General features: G+C 34.7%; 1 protein-coding gene across 1 annotated transcript in view; it reads left to right on the forward strand.

The window, feature by feature from the left end:
* The window catches only part of GUCY1A2 (guanylate cyclase 1 soluble subunit alpha 2), a 409223-nt gene that overhangs the window by 315301 nt on the left and 74921 nt on the right, over window positions 1-19001 (forward strand). The window lies entirely within an intron of this gene.

Genomic DNA, 19001 nt, shown 5'->3' on the forward strand with positions numbered 1-19001 from the left:
AAAGGAAAAAGGAATATAAAACTTCCAATAAGTTAAAATTTGATACAGTTTGAAATGAAATTTTGGATGTAGTAGGTTAAATATAATATATAATTAAATTAATTTCACCTATTTCTTTTTGTTTTTAATATGAGTACTAGAAATTTTAAAATTTCATATGTGGCTCACATTTGTGTCCTGTGTTATATGTCTGTTAGACAGCACTTCAATAAAGAACTTTAAAGTTAAAAGAAGGCATGCTTTCCACTCTGTTAGACAGCACTTCAATAAAGAACTTTAAAGTTAAAAGAAGGCATGCTTTCCACTCTGAGTTGAGCAACTAGACATGAAGTTAATTATAACATCATAGTATGATGATAAAATCCAGAAAAGTGTGTAAAGAGAGTAGTGAGTGATCATTTCTGACAGAGCATCTAAGGAAGCATCCCTGGATGAAGTGAAGTTGTACTATCATAGGAGAAAACTATGTTAAGTGAAGCCTGGCAACAGGAAAAAAATTCCCTCTGGCTTACCATAAAAACTAAAAATCTATCAGGAAAATATGTTATCCCTTTATCAGTTCTCCTTAACAGCATCTGTATCCACTTCCATGTCTGCTTTCACAAGGAAGGCCACTCTCAGTGAGGATATGGAGGTAATGCTACTTTATGACAGACTAGAGAGATGCTACTTCAGTTATGCTGATAGAGAACTTTGAGGAGCTAGCTTTTTGGTATGACTACTGAAATGAAAAGGCAAGGTGTAACTCACTTGACACCTATGGGTAAATCCATTAGAGAATGGAAAGAGAAAAACAGACTTCCTGATAGTTTATCTCCTGATAATTAGGATGTTATTGTTCACAATAAAGTATTTGATGAGGGAGGAAAAATGAACAAAATAAAAAAAGGGAGAAAGAAATGAAGTGATTGAATGAAGTCAGGAGGGAATCAGTTTCCAAAGGAAATATTGTATAGGTAAACACATAGGAAAGTAAGAGAGAAATGAGGGCTATAGATGAAGCAGTGAAGTGTCTTATGTGGGTTTGAATTAAGGCTCTGGCATTTGCTGCCTTTTGATTGCAGGCAAGTTGTTTAATCTTTTTAAATTTTGGTTTCCTGATCTGTAAAATGTATAACAAAATTTTTCAGGAGTTCCCGTCGTGGCGCAGTGGTTAACGAATCCGACTAGGAACCATGAGGTTGCGGGTTCGGTCCCTGCCCTTGCTCAGTGGGTTAACGATCCGGCGTTGCCGTGAGCTGTGGTGTAGGTTGCAGATGTGGCTCGGATCCCGCGTTGCTGTGGCTCTGGTGTAGGCCGGTGGCTACAGCTCCGATGTGACCCCTAGCCTGGGAACCTCCATATGCCGCGGGAGCGGCCCAAGAAATAGCAACAACAACAACAAAAAAAGACAAAAGACAAAAAAAAAATTTTTCATACAGAGTTATAAGAATTAGAAATAATTCTAATAACATAAACATAGTGTCTGACACATTTAGTGTTTTCTAAATATTAGCTATTATATTTGCTAATAGCTAATATTATATTAGCTATTATATTTGACCACTATGCTTAACTAATTTTGAGTATTTATCCTATTTTGACTGATTCCCTGGAAGTTATTAGGCAGGTTAAGTGTAAATTAAAAGCTATCACCTATTATTTTTAAAAGACAAGTAAACATCCAATACAAGGAGAATATTTTATTTAATTAACTCTAAAAACATTTTCCCCCCCTCTTATTTAACATGAAGAAGCCTCCTGAACCTAAGACTGTTTCTTACAGTTGATGGTGTCCTACAAATTCAGTCAGACTGAGGGAGTTATTATTGTCTGCATGTATGTAAAAGTGTTATTATTTCTGGTGGCATATGCATGCAAATGCAACCCTAGATATTTCAATCTACAAACCATTTAAGGATTATTTAAAGAAAAACTATGAGTCCTATTGCAAATATTCTTTTGCTCATATTCTGGTAAAATCCAGAAGTTTCATTGTTGAAGCTTGTTGAAGAGTGAAGTCCCTTAATATGTCACAGAGAATGACATATAGGAACACCTAGAAAATAATAACTCCAATTGAAAAATGACTCAAAAATTTGAGAGTCTGAAAATTTGGAACTTTTAGGAAAAAATTCAAATTACTTTGCTCAAATTTCTCTATAGGTGCACAGAATAAATATATTAAAATATATATCTAAATAAGTCTAAAAGAAATACTTTAGCAATAAATGGAATTCTAAGAGATATGAAAGCATTGTATTATGTTCTAATTCCTTGGTTTTTTTCTTAATGGTACATAGAAAATGGTACATACATTTTATAATTTATGGAGTCTTATTCTCTGAAACACAGTATATTTCAATCCATTGTAAAAGAATATTAATAAATGAAGGACAGAATAATATTCTCAGATTGATAAGATATTCTTTGTATGTCCTAAAGTCATGGCAGGCCAAGGGCAAAGCCATGAGGTAAGCAAAGTATATCTTTAATATTGGCTCTTTTGTTCCCTCTCAATGGAAAAGTAGGTTAATGTATTCAAAAGGCAATTTAAATAAATTTTACTGGAAAATAGTTGACTTACAAAGTTGTATTAGTTTCAGGTGTATTATCAAAGTAAATCAGTTATGCATATACATATATCCATTCTTTTTCAGATTCTTATTCCATATACTGTGTTATTACACAGTACTGACTAGATTTCCCTGTGCTATACAGAAGCTCCTTGTTACCTATCTATTTTATATATAGTAGGGTGAACATATCAATCTCAATCCCCTAATTTATCCCTTTTCCACCCCCACATTTCCCCTTTGGTAATCATAAATTTGATTTCAAGATCTTTGAGCCTGTTTCTGTTTTGTAAGTTCTTTTGTATCAGTTTTTATTAGATTCCGCAGACCAGTGATCTCATGTGACATTCATCTTTCTCTGTCTGACTTCATTTAGTATGATAATTTCTAGGTCCATCTATGTTGCTATAAATGGCATCATTCATTTTTTTTTATGGTTGAGTAATAGTCTATTGATTGTATATGTGTACCACATCAAGAAGTGACTTTTTAAAAAATCATTTTAGAATAACATGCTTGGTTACACAGGTGTAGAAAATAGACTATAATTAATTTATCTAATCCATTCCAGAAAGCTAACTTTGGGAGATTAAGGATATACATGGATACAAGAAGAATAGGAGGCAGGTTTATAAAAAATAATGAATGTGCAATGCCCTCTCTGAATTTGTTGAACTATATATATACAGTGCAGTGCTAATTGAGGAAAGAAAGACTAAAAGTTTTGAGATAAGGGCTCAAAAAAGATCTCACAAAATGTGGATTCCCTAAGCTGGATCTTGAAGGCCATGTAGAGGGGAAATTATTCCAAAGAAGAGAGTACTTATGAGAAACTATCAAGATATTTTCAATCTTCCTATTCTGCTATAATTAATTATGACAACTCTGGCAGGTATGACATTTTCCAAATATATAAAAGAGACATTTTGTCATTGAAGGAGTCATTTTTTTTCTTTGCTGATTTTGCAATAGTAGGTGAACTTGTGTCATTGCAGAAAATTTTCTCTGATGAAATTTACTGACTTCTAAAGAGCGGTTTCCACTGTATGGCTGTATGTTTTTTTCCCTTCAGTTTTCTTAACTAGGACAAAGTAAAAGTAAGACCTTTGAAAATACATCTCTCAGGTTCTGACAAAGTTGTTCATTTGCAAAACACACCCAGTCCACAGAAAAGAAAAATTATTTTAGTCATTTATTTGGCAATACTTTTTATACAGAAAGGTTAGAAATACTACAAGGACTTAAAACATCTTCAAAAGTCTGAAATTTCAAACACTGTTTGAAGTTGGCAGCAATAAAGAACAGGACACACCAGTTACTCCTTCCTAACTTCAGCTCTCATATCTAAACCATTTCCAAGTTTTAAAAAGAATAAAGAGACATTTTAAAAAAATATATGAATCCCTGGTCTTATGGAATTTTATTTATTTGCTTATTATGTGTTTGCATAAGAATGAAAATACCATAAAATACCATGGTAGTCCTGTATCCTCAAAGCATAGAATAATGTATAGTATATTTTAAGAATATATTTGAGGAGTTCTCTTGTTGTGCAAGAGGTTAAGGACCCAGCATTTTTGCTGTTGTGGCCTACATTCAATCCCTGGCCTGGAAACTTCCATATGCCATGGGCATAAGTTTTGTTTTTCTTCAGGATTGCTTTAATAGTTCTTGGTACTTTATGGTTCTATATAAATTTTTTGGATTTATATTGGCCTAGTTCTGTGAAAAATGTCATGGGTAATTTTATAGTGATCACATTTAATCTGTAGATTGCTTTGGTAGTGTGTCCATTTCAGCAATATTAATTCCTTCAATCCAAGAGCATGGGATATCTTTAAATTTTTTTGAATCTTTTTTAATTTCCTTGATTAATGTTATAGTTTTCAGCATATAAGTCTTTCAACTCCTTGGTCTGGTTTATTCCTATGTATTTAATTTTGGGGGGTGTGATTTTAAAAGTTATTTTTATATTGCTTTTATAATATTTCATTGTTGGTGTACAGAAGTGTGACCAATTTCTAAATGTTAATCTTGTATCTTGCTACTTTGCTAAATTTGTTTATCAGTTCAAGTGGTTTGCGTGTGGAGTCCTTAAGGCTTTCCACATACAGCATAATTTCATCTGCATATGGTGACATTTTTATCTCTTCTCTTCCAATGTGTATACCTTTCATTTCTTTTGTTTGTCTGACAGCTGTGTCTAGGTCTTCCATTACTATGTTAAATAAAAGTGGTGAGAGTGGCATTCTTGTCTTATTCCAGATTTTAGCAGGAAGTCTTTCAGCTTTTCTCCATTGAGTATTGTATTTTCTGTGGGTTTTTCATAAAGAAAAGGGCAATGGATGGCATTTGCCTTCAGGGCCCTCTGTGTCAGTGAACCCTGATCACCCTCCCCAACAATAGTGCCTTGCTTCTCCTGTGGGACCAGGCCTCCTCCTGTGCTCCCCTAGTTGTTGCGCACTGGCTCTCTGTCCCCTTGGGCTGTTTCCACACAGGCAACCTTAGTTCCCTCCCTGGAACTGACTTCTGTTGCCCCATTTTCAGCACCCAGCCCCAGCCCAAGTGTCTCAGGCTGTAGTGAGCTCTAGTGTTACCTATGGTCTATGAGGCTCTCTCCTTGCTTCATTCTCTCTGACTGGCTCCTGCACTTTTCTCTGAGATTTGAGGCTCCCCTTCTGTCCCAGCTGATCTCCCTGTCAGGGTGTGGATTATTCTCCTCTTTCACAGCTCCCTCTCGAGAGTGGTGGTCCCGTCTTGATCTTTTTTTTCTCTTTTCTATCTCTCTCCCTCCTCTTTTTTTCCTTTTTCTTCTCCCCAGTTATTTGGAGGGTTTCTTGCCCTTTTTGGAGTCTCAGATCTTCTGCCAGCATTCAGTAGATGTTCTGTGTAAATCTTTCTATATGTAGAGGGTTTTTTATAATGTGTTTGTGGGAGAAGATGAATCCACATCTTATTCCTCCATCTTGATCCCACCCTTCTGTTGGGAGATTCTAACTGGGGAAAAACTTATTCAGATGAATGTCTTAAAATGTTTTAAAAAGCACCACATATTGGAAAACTGAAGAAGAACTAGGCTAGAGACAGGTAGATAAGAGATTAGCATAACAGTAAGAGAATGTAATCCCTAGCTAAGGTTGGAACAGCAGGGATAGAGAAGAAAAGCCAGTTATTGGGAAATTCAGGAAATAAAATTGACAAGACATTTCCTAAGTGATTTAGTGTCCAGGGTCTAGTTTCTGAATATGAGTTGGTTTTGTTTTTATTTTTAAGAAATCTGTGATTTTTTTCTTAAGTATCATGAATTTGTTTTCTTCATGTTGAATTCTTTTTAAATGACTAGGGCATAGGAACAACACAAAAATGTGACCTTAGTACTATATTCAGTAGAGTGAAAATTCTTCAGAGGCTTAAGAAATTAAAAATGTCTGTTGTTTCCTTCCAAAATCAAGAAACTAAAGTCATCTATCTGGTAATTCAGTGCATGCTCTCATCTTGCTGATATGGAAAAATGCCAGTGGTTAGATTATGTTTTCCAGATTAAATAAGCCTGATTCATGGGACTCTGAATGGAGAAATTCTCAAGATGGTCTTCCTTTTTCAGGAAATATCTTGAATTTGGCCTACCCTTATCAAGATAGGCCCCTGGACAACATGCTTGTGCATCTTACCCATTTTCTTCTCTCTTCAGTCCCTTAGGTTTGCCTTACTATTAAGGTCTCATTATTTTGTTGCTTCGAATATCATAATTTGATTTCTCATGCATATCCATGTTTTGTCCCTCCATTTTGTTCTCATCTACAACTTGTGCCTGTCTGCTCTAAAATTTCTCTTGACCTGTCAGATACCTGGTTTTACTGTGATTGTGAATTTTTTAAATTTCATGTTCTTCAAAATTATTCACCCAGCTCTCTTTCCCTCCCTGCTCTATTCTTTGGCAAGTCTGCCACAGCCATGACTTCTAGAACCACTTCAAAGCTAATAGCTTCCAATTCAAATATAATTCACTTTTAACCCTCCCATCCAAAATTAACTCACAATGTTCTTCAATATTAGTCCCACTCAAAAGAATCTTATTACTTCTCCTTTAGTCCTTATTTCAACCCATGATGCCCAACACATCAATCCAGATTTTGGAGAATCCTCCTTTATAAATTATTCTTTTATTATTTATATCCAGTCAGTCACCAAATCCTTTCAATTTGCCACCTACATTTCTCTCTTACAAGTATCCTCATTTCCATCAACATTACCTGTCAGATTTTACTAAGAACTCATTTAGTCTATAGTCTTTCTTGCTCAGTCATACCTCTAAAGCCATTCTCCATCCTATAGAACATATTAATATTCTAAATCAGAAATATAGTCTACCAATGTACTGCTTACAATTTGCTTGTTTATCTAATACATGTATATTTGCTGACCACCCATTTCCATTCCAAGCACTAAGAAAAGATGCAGGGTTATCACAATAAACAAAATAATCATGATCAAGTCCCATATTCTTAATGGCTTTTGGAATAACATCAAAAGTCTTTATAATTATTGAAATCTGTACTCTGCCTTTGCCTCCCCTTTGAAAAAACTGGAAATCATACTGGGTAAGATTTGATTGTATTTGGCTTTCCCCCCTTAAAGCACTCAACAGTCCATATGGCTATATAAAATGTAGACTAAAATGATCTGGTGTAAGAAGTTAGGGTCCACTGCTGCCATTTTGATAGTCATTGGTGATTCAGGCTCTTAATTAAACATGCAAATGTCTGTCACCAATTAATTACATTTTAAATGCATAAAGTAAGTTGATATCTTACCGTTTTTAGTATATGGTTCAAAATACACTGAAACATTTCTAACTCCTTTCAGTTAGAACATACCCTTTATTAATATTGTGACAGAAAGTAATTGCATGTTGAAATGTGTTATTTAATACTAAAAATTGATATTCTACCGTGGCTTGATTTTTATTTTAGTAATACTTTTACCTAATTCAAATAACTTTTAAAATTGAAGTATTTGGTACAATTTTGGTAATTGTAGGATATACATGTTCTCCTGTATACCTATTCACATAGATATCATAATATTTTAGTGGGTAGTTATCAGCAAGAAGCCTGGCATTGGGCACATTTTGCAATGTCACTGGCTTCTGGTATAAATCTTCCATGGGCAACACTTAGATGATTCCATAGGGCAGGTGGTATTTTTTGGACACACTCATTTAAGTTGACTTAGCTTGTTTTGGTTTTGTATTTAGCATTTTTTGTTTCTTTAATATTTTAAAAAATTTTATTAGATTATAGTTAGTTTTCGATAGTGTGTTAGTTTCAGATGTAAAGCAAAGGGATTCATTTACACATACACATATATCTGTTCTTTTTTCAGATTCTTTTCCTATATAAGTAATTACAAAATATTGAGTAAAGTTCCCAGTGCTATACACTAGGTCCTTGGTTATCTATTTTATGTATAATAATGTGTGTGTGTTAATACCAAACTCCTAATTTTTCCCTTCATGCCGCATTTGCCCTTTGGTAACTAAGTTTGTTTTCAAAATCTGTGAGTCAGTTTCTCTTTTGTAAATAAGTTCATTTGTATCATTTTAAAATTAGATTCTACATATAGGTGATATATTTGTCTTTTACTTATTTCAGGTAGCATGATAATATCTAGAGCTATCCATGTTGCTGTTAATGGAATAATTTTGTTCTTTTTATGGTTGAATACTATTCCATTGTATATATGTACCACATACTCTTTATTCCTCTGTCAATTGACATTTAGGTTGCTTCTGTGTCTTGGCTATTGTAAATAATGCTGTAATGAACATTGTGGTGCATGTGTCTTTTCAAATTATGGTTATCTCCAGATATATACCCAGGATTTCTGGATCATAGAGTAGTTCTATTTTTAGTTTCTAAGGAACATCCATAATGTTCTCCATAGTGGTTATAATAATTTACATTCCTATGTGATTGTTTTGTTAGTGTTTTATTTTTATTATTAAAGAATATTTGATTTACAATGGTGTTCCAATTTCTGTTGTACTACAAAGTGACCCAGTCATACATATGTATACATTCCCCTTCTTATATTATCTTCCATCCTGGTCTATCCAAAGAGACTGGGTATAGTTCCCTGTGCTATACAGTAATACCTCGTTGCTTATCCATTCTAAATGTAGTACTTTGCATCTACTAACCCCAAACTTCCACTCCATGTCACTTCCTCCCCATTCCCCCTTGGCAACCACAAGTCTGTTCTCACTCTCTCAGTATCCATGAGTCTATTTCTGCTTTAGAGATAGGTTCATCTCTGCCATATTTTAGATTCCATATATGTGATATTGCATGGTATTTGTCTCTCTCTTTCTGACTAATTCCACTTAGTATGAGAATCTCTAGTTTCATCCATTTGCTACAAATGACATTATTTCATTCATTTTGTGGATGAGTAGTATTCCATTGTACATATGCACCGCATCTTCTTAATCCATTCATTTGTCAATGGACATTTATTTTTTTTTTTTCATTGGATTCATTTTTTTTAATTACTCAATGAATTTATCACATTTATAGTTGTACAATGATCATCACAATCCAATTTTATAGGATTTCCATCCCACGACCCAACCACATCCCCCCAACCCCCAAAATGTCTCCTTTGGAGACCACAAGTTTTCCAAAGTCTGTGAGACAGTATCTGTTCTGCAAAGAAGTTCCGTCTGTCCTTTTTTCAGATTCCACATGTCAGTGAAAGCATTTGATGTTGGTGTCTCATTGTCTGACTGACTTCACTTACTATGATAATTTCTAGGTCCATCCATGTTGCTAAAGATGCCGGTATTACATTCTCTTTAATGACTGAGTAATATTCGATTGTGTATATGTACCAATCTTCTTGATCCACTCCTCTGTTGATGGACATTTAGGTTGTTTCCATGTCTTAGCCATTGCAAGTAGTGCTGCAGTGAACACTGCAGTACATGTGTCTTTGTGAGTCATGGTTTTCTTTGGATAGATGCCCAAGAGTGTTGAGGATTTTTGCATCAATGTTCATCAGAGAAATTGGCCTGTGGTTTTCTTTTTTTGTGGTATCTTTGTCTAGTTTTGGTATCAGGGTGATTGTGGCCTCATAAAATGAGTTTGGGAGTATCCCTTCCTCTGCAATTTTTTGAAATAGTTTCAGAAGGATAGGTGTTAGCTCTTCTCTAAATGTTTGAAAGAATTCACCTGTGAATCCATCTGGTCCTGGACTTTTGTTTGCTAGAAGTTTTTTAATCATAGTTTCAGATTCAGTACTTGTGATGCATTCATTCATCTTTTCTATTACATCTTAGTTTAGTCTTGGAAGATTGTACTTTTCTAAGAATTTGTCCATTTCTTCTAGGTTTTCCATTTTATTGGCGTATAGCTACAAATAGTAGACTCTTATGATCCTCTGTATTTCTGTGATGTCTGTTGTTACTTCTCCTTTTTCACTTCTAATTTTATTAATTTGCGCCCTCTCTCTTTTTTGCTTGGTAAGTCTGGTTAAGGGTTATCAATTTTGTTGATCTTTTCAAAGAACCAGCTTTTCATTTTATTGATCTTTTCTATGGTTTTCTTCATTTCTATTTCCTTGGTTTCTGCTCTGCTCTTTATGATTTCTTTCCTTCTACTAACTTTAGGTCTTGTCTGTTCTTCTCTCCATAGCTGCTTTAGATGTAAAGTTTGCTTGTTTCTTTGAGTTTTTTCTTGTTTCCTGAGGTGGGCTTGTATTGCCATAAACTTTCCTCTTGGAATGGCTTTTGCTGCATCCCATAGGTTTGGGAGTGTCATCTCTTACTTGTCATTTGCTGCTAGGTATTTTTTTAATTTCCTCTTTGATTTCATCAGTGATCGCTTGGTTGTTTAGCAGCATGTTGTTGAATCTCCACCTGTTTGTGTTTTTTGCAGTTTTTACCTTGTCATTATTTCCAGTCATAAAGTGTTGTGGTCGGAAATGATGCTTGATATGATTTCAACTTTCTTAATGTTACTGAGGTTAGATTTGTAGTCCAGGATATGATCAATCTTAGAGAATGTTCCGTGTGCACTTGAGAAGCATGTGTATTCTCTTGCTTTTGTATGGAATGTCCTATAAATACCTATTAAGTCCTCCTACTTTAATACTTCATTCAGGGCCTGTGTTTCCTTATTGATTTTCTGTCTGGATGATCTGTACATTGGTGTAAGTGGGGTGTTAATGTCCCTACTCTTACTGTGTTATTGTCAATTTATCCTTTTAAGGTTGTTAGCAGTTGCCTTATATTTTGTGCTGAACCTGTGTTGGGCGAATAGATTTTAAAATTATTATATCTTCTTCTTGGATTGATCCTTTGGTCATTATGTTGTGGCCTTCCTTGTCCCTTAAAATATTGTTCATTTTAAAGTCTATTTTGTCAGATATGAGTTGCTATTCCAGTTTTCTTTTGATCCCTGTTTGCATGGAATATTTTCTTCCATCCTCTCATATTCAATTTGTATGTGTCCCTAGAAGTGAAGTGGGTCTCTTGAAGACAGCATATATATGGATCTTGTTTTTGTATCCTCTCGGCCAGTCTATGTCTTTTGGTTGGGGCATTTAGTCTAGTAACATTTAAGGTAATTATTGATATGTATGTTCTTATTGCCATTTTATTAATTGTTTTGGATTTGTTTTTGTTGCTCTTTTTTCTTTCCTTCTTTTCTTATTTACTCCTCTTGTGGTTGGATGACTCTCTTTAGTGTTGTATTTGAGTTGATTTTTCTTATTTGTTTGTGTATCAATTTTAGCTTTTTGGTTTGCAGTTATTCTGAAGTTTTGATATAAATCTCTATATATATGAGATTGTATTAAGTTGTTCTCTTAATTGAAAGTTCATCTCCAGTGTCCTGCTTTTGTACCCACCTCTTTTCATGATTTCTCATTTTGATGGTATAATTGTGTTTCAATGATTTCCTATCTTTTCTGCACATATACCTTTACTGGTGAGCCTTGTCATCTGCAGTATTTTTGTTTCCTGTTGCTGTCTTTTCTTTTCTGCCTAGAGAACTTCCTTTAGGATTTGTTGTGAGGCTGGTTTAGTGTTTCTGAATTCTCTCAGCTTTTGCTTATCTGTGAAGGTTTTGATTTCTCCTTCAAATCTGAATGAGAGCCTTGCTGGGTAAAGTCATCTTGGTTGGAGGTTTTTTCCTTTCATCACGTTAAGTATATTGTGCCACTCCCTTCTGGTCTGCAGAGTTTCTGTTGAAAAATCTGCTGACAAACTTATCAGGGTTCCCTTGTATGTTACTTGTTTCTTTTCCCTAGCTGCTTTCAAGATTTTCTCTTTGTCTTTAGTTTTGGTCACTTCAATTCCTATGTGTCTCAGGGTGTTCCTCCTTGGGTTTATTTTACGTGGTACTCATTGTGCTTCGTGGATTTGAGTGAGTGGTTCCTTTCCCATTTTAGGGAAATTTTTGGCTATTATCTCTAGGATATTTTTTCTATCCCCTTCTCTCTCTCTCTTCTCCTTCTGGCACCCCTATAATACGGATGTTGGTGCATTTAATGTTGTCCCAGAGTTCTCTGAGACTCTCTTCATTTGTTTTCAATCTTTTTTCTCTTTTCTGTTCCACATCCATAATTTCTACTAATTTGTTCTCCACCTCACTTATTCATTCTTCTGCCTCCTGTATTCTGCTGTTAGCTGCTTCTAGTGAATTTTTTTTCATTTCAGTTATTGTATTTTGCATCTCTTCTTGTTTAAGTTTTACATCTCATATCTCTTTGGTCAGTGTTTCCTGTAAATTATCCATTTTTGCCTCCAGTTTATTTCCACTGTCTTGTATCATACTCAGCACCAATAGTCTAAAATCTTTTTCCTGAAGGCTGAGAACCTCCTTATCACTTAACAGATTTTCTGGGGTTTTTCCTTTCTCCCTCATCTGAGTAATAGTTCTCTGTCTTTTCATTTTTATAGGTTTTCAGTGTGGTGACCTGTCTTACAGATAATAGAATTGTAGCCTCTCTTACTTCTGGTGTCTGCCCCCCTTGTGGCTAAAGTTGGTATGGGGGCTTGCTGTAGGCTTCCTGATGGGTGGGACTGATGCCTGCCCACTGGTAGGTGGAGCTTATTCTAATCCCTCTGGTGGGTGGGGCTTAATCTCTTGATGGGATTAGAGGTGGGGCCATGTGCTTGGGGGATTTTAGGTAGCCTGTTTACTGAGGGGCAAGGCTGTGATCCCACCTGGATTGTTGTTTGCCCTGGGGCTTCTCAGTGCTGATGGGTGGAGCTAGAGTTTCCCAAAATGGCCACCTCCAGAAAAGGCATGCTGCTGAATATTCCCAAGAACATTGCTTCCAATGTCTTTCCTCCACAGCAAGCCACATTTACCCCTATTTTCCCAGGATATCCTCCAAGAACTGCAGTCAGGTTTGACCCAGATTCCTATGGAGACAGCTTTCCCCTGGCACCCAGTGCACATGAAAGTCTGTGTGCCCCTTTTAAGAATGGGGTCTCCATTTCCCCCAGTCCCATGGTGCTCCTGCACCCAAGCCCCACTGGCCTTCAGTGCCGTATGCTCCAGGGGCTCTTTCTTCCAGTGCCAGATCCCCACACATGGGAGTTTTATGTGTGGCTCAGAACTCTCACTCCTCTAGGTGAGTCTCTGTGAACCAGTTAGTTTCCAGTCTGTTGGGCTACCCACCTGGGAGGTATAGGGTTGCTTATATCATGTAATTGCCCCTCCTACTTCTTGATGTGGCCTCCTCTTTGTCTTCTGGAGTAGGATATCTTTTTTAAGGTTTCCAGTCCATTTGGTTGAAGATTGCTCAGGCTTTAGTTGTGAATTTTGTTGTTTTCAGGAGAGAAGTTGAGCTCCAGTCCTTCTATTCTGCCATCTTAATCCCATCTCCTCCATGGATATTTAGATTGTTTCCATGATTGACTATTGCTAATAGTGCTGGTGTAAACATATGGGTGCATGTATCTGTTTGAATTGTAGTTTAATCAGGATATATACCCAGGTGTGGGAATACTAGGTTATATGATAGTTCTATATTCAGTTTTCTGAGCAACTTCCATACTGTTTTCCATAGTGGTTGTACCAATTTACATTCCCTCCAACAGAGTAGGAGGGTTCTTTTTTTCTCTACACCCTCTCCAGCCTTTTTTATTTGCAGACTTATTAGTGATGGCCATTCTGGCCAGTGTCTGGCGGTATCTCATTGTACTTTTAATTTACATTTCTATAGTAATAGTGATGTTGAATTTTTTCATGTGCCTACTGGCCCTCATGTGATTGTTTTTATCATGGTAGAACAAGAAGTGTGAAAGAAAATAGAAGAATACCTTCGGTAACTTTCTGGAAAATTATTCTTTCCTTAACTTTGTTTTAGGATATTTCTTTTATGAAAAAGAACAATTAAGGAAAATGAGGTACATTTTAAATATTTAACTCAAAAGTCATATTAATTTATATTCTAGGTTTTAAAGGAAGTAATTAAATCTATGTTTTACTTCAGTGTTTGTTGCCACTACTATGTGTAGGAAGATTCTGGTATGTGCTAGGGTTATAATAGTTGGGAGTGCATGCTATCCTTGTTTTCCCAGATCTTAGCACCATGGAAAGGAGACAAATAATGGGCCAAAAATAAAGTATAGTAGCATTTAGAGAGGGAAAAATCAGTGAATACAATTCATACCATGAATATCTGATTTCTTAATGAAAGGCTCCCTGGAGGCAGTGACTTCTAAACTGTGGTCTTAAAGGGGAAAAGCCATCTAGATAGATCAAGAATTGAGGAAAGCACCTACACTGTTGGTGGGAATATCAGTTTCTATAGCCACTATGGAAAACATAATGGAATTCCTCAAAAATTAAAAATAGAGCCACCTTATGGTCTAGCAATTCCACTTCTGGACATAAATCCAGAAGAGACAAAACTCTAATTCAAAGAGGTAACATAAAACCCTATTTTTATAGCAGCTCTACTTACAATAGCCAAGTCATGGAAACAATCCAATGCCCATCAAGAGATGTTTGGCTTAAGGAGTTGTGAGATATATACATATGTATTTATATTTATATATATTACTCATCCATAAAAAAGATTGAAATATTACTACTTGTGACAACATGGATGGATCTAAAGAATACTATGCTTAATGAAGTAAGTAAAAATGAGAAAGACAAATATTGTATGATACAATTGTATGTGGAATCTAAAAAATAATATAAATGAATCTATCATCTACAAATGAGAAACATACTCACAGACATAGAAAAAACTTGTGGTTACCAGAGGGGAAGGTAGAGGGGAGAGGGATAAATTAGGAGTTTGGATTAATAGATACAAACTACTATACATGAAATAGATAAGCAAGAAGGATTGCTATATTACTATATAGCACAGAGTACTGTATCTAATATCTTGTAATAACCTATAGTGGAAAATAATCTAAATAAAAATATGTGTGTAATAGTCACTTTGCTGTATACTTGATACAAATACAATATCATAAATCAACTATACTTCAATTAAAAAAATAATCTAATAAATACTATGGATGCTACATACACGCACAACTTCAGGAGATCTATTGATCTATGGATGTATGGATACCTGGATACCTTGAAGTCTACCATTGTACCCCTTGGGATTTATGAATCTTGCCTAATGATTTCTTAATTTTCAGTTTTGTTCATTGTTTGAATTTTTTCACCCAACTCAAAGTTTATTTAAACCTTATTATGAGGTTAACATTGTTTTTACAATGTACCCCAAACTTAATATTGGGCCAGATTTTCCAGATACACCTCCAGTTGAAAGATCTGTTGCTGATATTAAGGAGCGAATCTGCTCAGTAAAACAAACATGATCACTATCTAATGCTCAAATGGAATAAATGTTGGTGACAACAGTAATGTACAACAGGGTTAGGGTTAGCCTATGAGTCAAAAGATTTAAGGTTATTATTGCCTTTTGGTTGAGTTTTGATTGGTTTATTTATTTCAAAGATTTGTATATTTTTTACATTACTTCATTCAGTTCTTTTTTTTTTTTTTTTTCTTTTTAGGGCCACACCTGCAGCATATGGCATATTGAGGTTCCCAAGTTAGGGATCAAATTGGAGCTGCAGCCACAGGCCTACACCACAATAACAGCAATGTGGGATCCAAGCCATACCTGCAACCTACACCAGAACTCATGGCAGTGCCACAGCTCACAGCAAAACCAGATCATTAACCCACTGAGCAAGGCTAAGGATCAAACATGCATCCTCATGAATACTAGTTGTGTTCCTTACTGCTGATCCACAATGGAAACTCATGCATTCAATTCTTTAATTCTGTATCCTAATCTCTTAAGTTAATTCTTACTATCTAAATTTAAAAATAAACATTTTCAAAGATAAATAAAAAATTGAAAATTTGTTTTATTAATTGCTGGAAGAATATGATTTACATTTTTAAGGAGTTTTTTTATTTTATAACAGTTTTATATTTTCAGAATAATTGCGCACATAGTATAGATAGTCCCTGGTTACCTCATATTCAGTTTTCCCCAAACAACAGTGTAACTACTGTTACAATTAGTGAACCAATATAGATACATTATAGTTAACTAAAGTCTATAATTTATTCACATTTCCTCAGTTTTCTCCTAATTTCCTTTTTCTTTCCAATAGCCAATCTTGGATACCATATCAAATTTAGAAGACATGCCTCTTTAGGCTAGGTTACTACAGTTGATTTACATTGATGTTGGGTGTTTTTGAATTTTATTGTAACTTTCTTTTGTTTTTCAAAATCTTTAAAAGGTTTTGTTAAGAAAACACTTTCCCTTCTTCTGGTAATTTAAATAATACTAATAATCATTAGGCAGATTTTATGGAGATTTGTATAAACATAAATTAACATTATGCATTTTTCCATATTCAATAATATAAAAAAAGGGGGATCAAGAAAGAAAACTGCCAAGGTGTTATGATAGAAAGACTGATTCAATAGAAGCTGTAAAAATAATGTTTCCATTTAGACTTAATATTCACTGTTTGTGTTCTTTAGCAGGCCATTTATCCTTTGTCTTTTAGTTTCCACATCTGTGGGTTAACGTGTGTGAACTAGAAAATTTCTCAGCTCCTATACTGCAAGAAGATAAATAAAATTAGCCACTATTTTTCCAGTTAAACTTAATAATCATGTTTTATATTAGATATGAGTAAATGCTTCTTTTGTACCAGCCTAAACTGGTATACACTATTATCGTCTTTACATGATAAATGATCAGTTTTAGAGAAGTATAATTTGCCCAGAATCATACACCTGATAAGTGATAATAAGTGATATTCCAAAGCCTGTGACCCCTTTCAGCATCCATAAGCCTAAAATGCCCTTCATCATAGCTGCCACATTGTTGCCAGGGCTAATCTAATATCCACCATTCCAAGGTGAAGACATTTCTCTTTGCATTCCCAGTGTACTAGGCAAGTGAGACTACATAAAATGCTATGGATGAGACTGGGTTTTTATCTACCCATAAAGAGATGTGCTGAAGTCTCAAGGAAACCATTTCCATCCAAATGAAATGCATTGTCTGAGACGTATTCACAATTCTACCTTATTTGCTAATGTTTTATTATTCATATTAATTACTTTTAAAATTTTCAAGAGATATACAAGAATGTTGTGACTCCTGAGAGCAAGATATAATATTGTATTTCCTTTGCAAACTGAAAGGTATATATCTTAAATATGTGTGTGTGTGTGTGTGTGTGTGTGTGTGTGTGTGTTTGTGTATACATTGTGAAGGAATTTACACAATGCTGGCTAAAACGATTTGTTAGGAAAGAGTAGAGCTATGTAAACTACTTGGCTATTGCAGTTTGATAATTTGTAAATATAGCTTGAAACTTAATATTCTATATGCGATTCTCAACTTTGTATGCTAATTAGAAACCCTAGAGAGAACTAAAAATGCCAATGCTCAAGTATCATTCCAGACTCTCTGGAAGGGAGATCCAAAGCAGCAGTTTTAAATTTCCCAGCTGATACAAAAATATAGCCAAGAGTTCTACACTGTAACTCAGGAGTTTGATTTTGTCACTCTACTTTTATTCTAGAGGGTAAACTTCGCTGTGCTGTTAATCCTTATAATATGAACAAAAAAAAAGGTATGGCTTACAAAAGAGTACAATAATTATTAGGCTTTAGTAATCAAACTCAATTTATTTTTCTTATTCATATCTCAAGTGCCTTGCTTTCTGTCTGAGATATACAACTTTTGAGATCTCAGATGAACTAAATTTTTTGTGACAAAATTCAGTTATCAACAGTAAGCATGGACATCATTATAATATATGTCATTTTCTCATAGAGGCATAACATCTTTATTAAGCAGTCTCTAGGTAGAAAATCACATATTTGCAAGTTTTTCTTTTTTGTAAAATTGTAACATAACAATTTTAACATCTAAAATTTTGGATATTTGTTGAGCACATATATATATATTCAATAAGAAATAAAATTTCTCTCTTTCCTTCACTTGTTAAGATTTCAAGTTCCTTGAAGGAAGAGAATAAATTCTTTCTTTTTTATCATCCACAATACCTGGCAAGAGTCTGAAGCTGCATCATTCTGCAATAACTTAAGAGAAAGAGGGATATAAAAGAACAAAGGAAGAGATGAGTGAAAGGCAAACAAGTCCCCACAATTTGTACATTATATTTCCTTCAAGGGAGGACAGAACAGAGGTTATTTTCTGCTCTTTGAAATTGTTCATCTCCCAGGACTCAAACTCAGGGATATTTTTGTTGAAAAGGAAATTATTCTATTGGTTGATTTTGATCCTTAGTCTTGAGAATAAGATTCAAATAAATGAATGTACATATATACATACATTTTTAATGGCCACACCCACAGCATATGGAATTGCCTAGGCCAGAGATTGAATCCAAGACATAGCTGTAGGATTCTTAACCTACTGTCCAACAGCAGAAACTCCTATACATTTTTCATAGTTTACATGGTTTGATTCAAAAATTAATTAATGCATACCTCATACTATTGGTTCCTTTCCTAAATGATTGTATTCCCTTTTAAAAATTTTATTGAGGTATAGTTGACTTACAATGTTATATATCAGTTTCAGATGTAGAGCAAAGTGAATCATATATATATGATTATATATATAATATGTATATTATATATATATTATAGAATATTGAGTAAATTTCCCTGTATTATAAGTAGGCCTTATTATTTATCTATTTTATATACAGTAGTATGTGTATGTTAATTACATCTCTGTAATTTATCCCTCCCCCACAATGGTTCCCCCTTTGGTAACCATAAGTTTGATTTCAAAATCTATGAGTCTGGAGTTCCCATCGTGGCGCAGTGGTTAACGAATCCGACTAGGAACCATGAGGTTGCGGGTTCGGTCCCTGCCCTTGCTCAG

This window comes from Sus scrofa, chromosome 9 (genome assembly GCF_000003025.6).
Source record: "Sus scrofa isolate TJ Tabasco breed Duroc chromosome 9, Sscrofa11.1, whole genome shotgun sequence".
Taxonomy (NCBI): Eukaryota; Metazoa; Chordata; class Mammalia; order Artiodactyla; family Suidae; genus Sus; species Sus scrofa.